The sequence below is a fragment of the Micrasema longulum genome, unplaced genomic scaffold (genome assembly GCF_059751315.1).
Source record: "Micrasema longulum isolate JH-2025_06_02 unplaced genomic scaffold, ASM5975131v1 h1tg000880l, whole genome shotgun sequence".
NCBI lineage: Eukaryota > Metazoa > Arthropoda > Insecta > Trichoptera > Brachycentridae > Micrasema > Micrasema longulum.
Genome location: NW_028278072.1, coordinates 509,235 through 515,234, shown reverse-complemented (window position 1 = coordinate 515,234; position 6,000 = coordinate 509,235).

Genomic DNA, 6,000 nt, shown 5'->3' with positions numbered 1-6,000 from the left:
GCGTTCATCAAATTGATCTTAACCAATCTAAAATATTTTAGCTGACACCAACAAAACTAAGAATTGAGCTAAAAGTTGGTTATTTGTTTATTTATTGCATTTATTGCATGCATTATTTAGACATATATCATTTATTTATAAACGCATAAGTGAAGAGTAATAAAATGAATATCATGAATATTAACTGCAATGTATGCTCAAAAACCATAAGCCCAACTAAAACACTTAAATGTTCAAGATGTTACTTAAGTGTTCACTACACATGTGTAGGTACCTCATCAACTATATTTAAAAGAATGTCACAAATATCACGCTCTAACTGGAAATGTGAATCATGTAAAGTGCAAGACCCGCGTTCTAGATCATCTAGTCCGCAAGTGATCAATAAGGAATTAAACCAACCCTTTACAACGCAAAATCAAACAGACAATAGAAATTTTCACTCTGATATTCTACATCTTATTGAAACTAAATTCGATGAACTAAAAAACGAACTTAAATCAGAAATGTCACTGATTAAGTGTTCCATGAACCAAATGAGTGATGAAATGACAGAATTAACAAAGAAAATCTCCCAGTTTGAAATAAAAATCACTAAAGTGGATACACTTGAGGAAGAAATCACATACCTAAGAAATAAAATTACTAAGATTGAAGTGGAAGCCAACAATAGAGACCAATTTTCTCGACAAAATAACATAATAATTAGTGGAATACCCGAAAATGTTAAAGAAAACCTTATCAACCTAACTACAAAAATAAGCGAAGTCATCGGTTGCAGTCTACTAAAATCAGACATAGACTTTGTCACTAGAATCAGCCCTAAAAAACTCGATTCAGATGGAGAAACTAGAAGAAATAAACCAAGAAATATTCTATTAAAACTAACAAAAAGATATTTAAAGGAAGATCTTCTATCAGGTGTTAAAGCCAAGAAAGGAATAACTACCTCGGATCTTAACATCTCTGGTGAACAACGTAAAATTTACTTTTCTGACCATCTGACCCCTATTAACCAACAATTATTGAAGGAAGCGAAAACGTTTTCAAGAGAAAAAAACATAAAATTTTGTTGGGTAAAAAATTCCAAAATATTTATTCGACTAAACGATACTTCTCCATTACATTTAATTACGAAATCTTCAGATATGGAGAAAATAAAACTATAAAAAGGAAATTCCCCTCTTTTTTCCAAAAATATAATGTTATACATGGATCCTCATTCTTGATTAATTTCATTATCATATTATGTATATTATTATTGTCAAACGATAATGATAGTGTTCATCACACATATATTTTCACTTTATTAATTATTTTTTATATCCAATACTCATATTTCATGCACCTATGTGGAACATTTCGAATTATTCCTTATAACGAAGTGATTACAACCTTATTATTTTTATTGATTCTCATATTTTGTATAATATTACTATTCCTAACTGAAAAGGTCATCTTGATTTCTTTTCAATTTTTTGTTCTACACTATTATTTTGTATCTCAAAGGGCACGACTCTAAAATTATATTACCAAAATGTTCGTGGACTACGAACTAAAACTAATCTTCTTTTCAACTCAATTTTAAATAATGAATATGATGTGATAGTACTGACAGAAACATGGCTATGCAGTAGCATCAGCAACCGAGAAATATTTGATGATAGGTATACCGTTTTTAGGAGAGATAGAAATTATGCAGAAACAGGTCAAAAATTTGGTGGCGGCGTGATTATAGCTGTCCGAAAGATTCTTTTTCCAGACAGTCATTTAAATTGGTCAACTATAAATGAAGATTTATGGGTTTCAATTCCAACTTATTCCAAACATAATATATTCATATGTTCTACATACTTACCCCACTGTCGTTATCATCTTGAAGACATAAAACGCCACTTTGAGAATGTTTCTAGTATTATGTACAAATATCCTGATGATTTATTCATTCTACTAGGAGACTATAATGTACCTAATATAAATTGGAAATCTAATTCTGAGGTTAATTACCTTTCTCCGTGTGAATTTAACGATTCACTTAGCACTAATTTAATTGATAAAATAAACTTTTTGAATCTCAAGCAATTTAATTCCCAAAATAATAGTAATAATCGCATACTTGATCTCATTTTAAGTAACAGTGACCTGTGCAATGTAATAACCTGCGACGATCCTCTCGTTACAGAAGATGTTCATCACAAATCACTTTGTATTGATATCACTGCAAGAATAGAATCAAATGACGCAAAAAGTGGTTCTAGACTTAAATTTTCATATCATTCGGCAAATTATATAGCAATAAATGAACTACTCTCGGAAGTAAATTGGAACGACAAATTTGAGGGACTAGATATAGAAAAAGCGACATCAGTATTTTACTCCATACTTAATGATGCAGTGACTCTATTTGTACCAACTAAGACGGTGAAATCTTGTGAAAAATTTCCAAATTGGTATTCCGCACCACTAATAAAAATAATAAATGAAAAACTTAAATACCATAAAAAATGGAAAACTTATAAAAACCTTGCAGACTATAAAACATTTTCTCTTCTCCGTTCACGCCAGAAACAAGAAGCCAAAAATTGTTATGACCAATACATTGATCAAACTGAATTAGCTATTCAGAAAAATCCTAAACAATTTTGGTCATTCGTTAAATCGAAAAAATCTCTAAGTTATTATCCAACTGAAACGTTTCTTCATGATACAAAGAGTGATAACGTGCAAAGCAGTTGCGAGTTATTTTCTACCTTCTTTCAGTCTGTTTTTATTAATAACGACATTGATTTACCTATTGTGGACTCTAGAAATGTCATTGACATTCAAACTGTAACATTTAATTCTAAATTAGTTCTTAAATATTTAAATGATCTAGATCCTTCAAAAGGAGCAGGACCTGACGGATTTCCTACGTTTTTCATAAAAAGATGTGCAACGCAATTGGCATGTCCGTTATCATATCTTTATAACCTATCATTAAAAGAAGGTAAATTTCCAATGTGCTGGAAGAAATCTCACGTTACTCCTGTCCATAAAACTGGTGATCTACACAATATTGAAAATTATAGACCCATATCTAAAATTTCAATTTTTAGCAAATTAATGGAAAAAATCATCACTGAACAAATTTCTCCAGCGGTGAAGCACTTCATTGATCCAAACCAACACGGTTTCTTTAAAATGCGAAATGTTTCTACTAATCTTGCTGAATTTACAGATAGGGTTCTAAACGTAATGGGCAGCCGACATCAGGTCGACGCTCAGTATACAGATTTTAGCAAGGCTTTTGATAAAATCAGTCACAAAATCCTTCTTCACAAATTAAAATGTTATGGCTTTCACGGTAATCTACTACGTTGGATTGAATCTTATTTAAAGTATCGCCTCCAATCAGTTGCACTATTAAACTATCAGTCTTCATTTAAACAATGCTATTCCGGTGTACCCCAGGGATCCCACTTGGGTCCATTATTGTTTATTCTTTATATTAATGATATGGGTAACGTCTTTAAATTTTCCGAATACAAAATATTTGCCGATGACACAAAAATATACAAGAAAGTTACTTCCCTACAAGATTGTCTTGATATGCAAGAAGATCTTGAAAACTTCTCTACTTACTGTGTAAATAATCAGCTCATATTAAATCCGCTTAAATGCAAAACAATTACCTTTACGAGAATAAAAAATCCGATAGATTATTCGTATTCTCTATCGGGTACAGTCTTGCACCGTGTCCAAGAAATACGAGATCTAGGTGTAGTTCTGGACTCAAAAATGACATTTCAATCACATATTGATAAAATTATTGAAAAAGCATATAAAATGTTAGGTTTTATTATACGAGTATCTAAGCCTTTTAAAAATGATCTAACAATAAAAAATCTTTATTATAGTTATGTAAGAACCCATCTTGAATTTGCGTCTATCGTTTGGAATCCACAATACATTACTTATATTGACAGGCTGGAGAAAGTACAAAACAAATTTTTAAAACATTTGAATTTCCGATGCTCTCTTATATTTCCAAATCATGACTTATCTAGACGTTTTCACAAACTGATTAACCTCGAAAAAAGGAGAACATTAATGGACCTCACATTCCTCTATAAAATTATTAACAGTCTAGCTGATTCGTCCCAGCTCCTAAATAAAATTCAAATTAACTGTCCATCACGTGCCCTACGAAATCACCCAACCTTTAGAATACCTAGTGTCAATACGAACTATTGCCAGAATTCGTTTTTACACAGATCGTGTTCCACTTTTAACAGCTTTTTTAACCATATAGATATATATCATACAGGATTACAATTATTTAAAAATAGTGTATTGAAAACTTTTGAATAAAACTCCGGTTGGTCCCTTTTTCTCTTATATCACTCAAATTACATACATTCATATTATTATTATAAATTAAATTTCTCTTTTGAAATTTTGTATTACTTCTAAAATCGCTTTAATGAAATTTTATCGACTTCTCTTGGTTTAAAATCTTCTCCTTATATTGCTTTTTCAAATTTTAAATGATTACTTGCCATACTTGTTATTCCTTCTTTATTTTTTCTTTTTTCTCTGCTGCCATTGGCATGTTTTTATACTTGTTATACTTTTAAACTACTTTTAATTACTTATATTATATATGTTAATAAAATCAATATATTGCTGCTCTTACTATAATGTGTCATTAATTTTGAAGATGTTTTTTAAATTGACCTAAATTTAAATTTACTGTCTTATATTTCACTTAAAGATTCTTCTCATCGTTTCTTTGAATCCCTTAAAATAAATATGTGTTTATGTTTTTCCTTTTTTAAAAAAAAAAATGTTATTACTATTTTATTTTATTTTTACATCTGAGTATGTTTTTCATTCTTTATTTCCATTCTTAATTCTTAATTACTCTTACAAGTTTTCTTCATTTTTAATATTATTTCCATTTGTAAATACTCACTACAAACTACAAACCTTAAAATATATTTTTTTTTCACTTAAATTTAAATTTTTAAACAACTTTCATTTATGTTTTCTTTTTCCTTCTCTTTTTTATACTTTCATAATTAACATTAGATTTAATTGCTTTTTAATATGGAAACTTCACTGGTCCATTAGAATTAAGTCCAATTGTGTAAAATATTAAACTTTGTAACTGTACTGTATGTTTCCTGAATAAAAGAAAATAAAAAAAAAATAAAAAAAAAAAAAATAAAACACTCAGTTTACCCTGAAGATGGCTCCTGCAATGGTAGCCGAAACGTCGGAACAAATCCAACACGTACGGTATCACTCAAAAACAAACATATTGATAGTTCATTTTTTCATACATTTTCGAGAAAATTCGCTTAACAATCAAGCGGTCTAATTTTTACCATGCGTAAGAAAACGCTTTTCATATCCAATTTCACGTAGCACGGAATTTCTTCATTGGCCTCTTCCCATATTAAAGTTATCTATTTTTATTCTACATTCGTGATAGATCATAAATAAAGAAACTTAGTATTATTATTCCCTAATCTGTAAGTTTTTCTTTTAGAGTTGATTATGTGACATGGAACGGCGCGAATCCTGAGTTGAAAAATGGTCCCAGCATTATACCGAAAGGATCAATGATGTCCAACAACGATACTTGCGAAACTTATTCCTCCCAACCGAGAGGATCTAACAAGGACCTTTTCAAAGGAACTTCTGCTGGACTTGCCAAAGGGAGTATCTACAAACATATCAACAAATCTAATAATCTGCCTCAAATGAAAGTAGGAGGAGAATAAATATATATCATATATGATTCAAGCTATTCATTTAAATAATATCCATCTGTTTTATCATCAAATATTGTTTCGTAAAGGTGTATTAATTTTATTTAAAGCAATTATTATAGATTAATTAATTTTATTTTATTAACTAATTTATTACATACGACGTTAAATTTGTTATATTTATTACAATATTTTTTCCACCATGTATAAGTTTAGTATTTTGTTATTTTAATGCTGTTTTTCT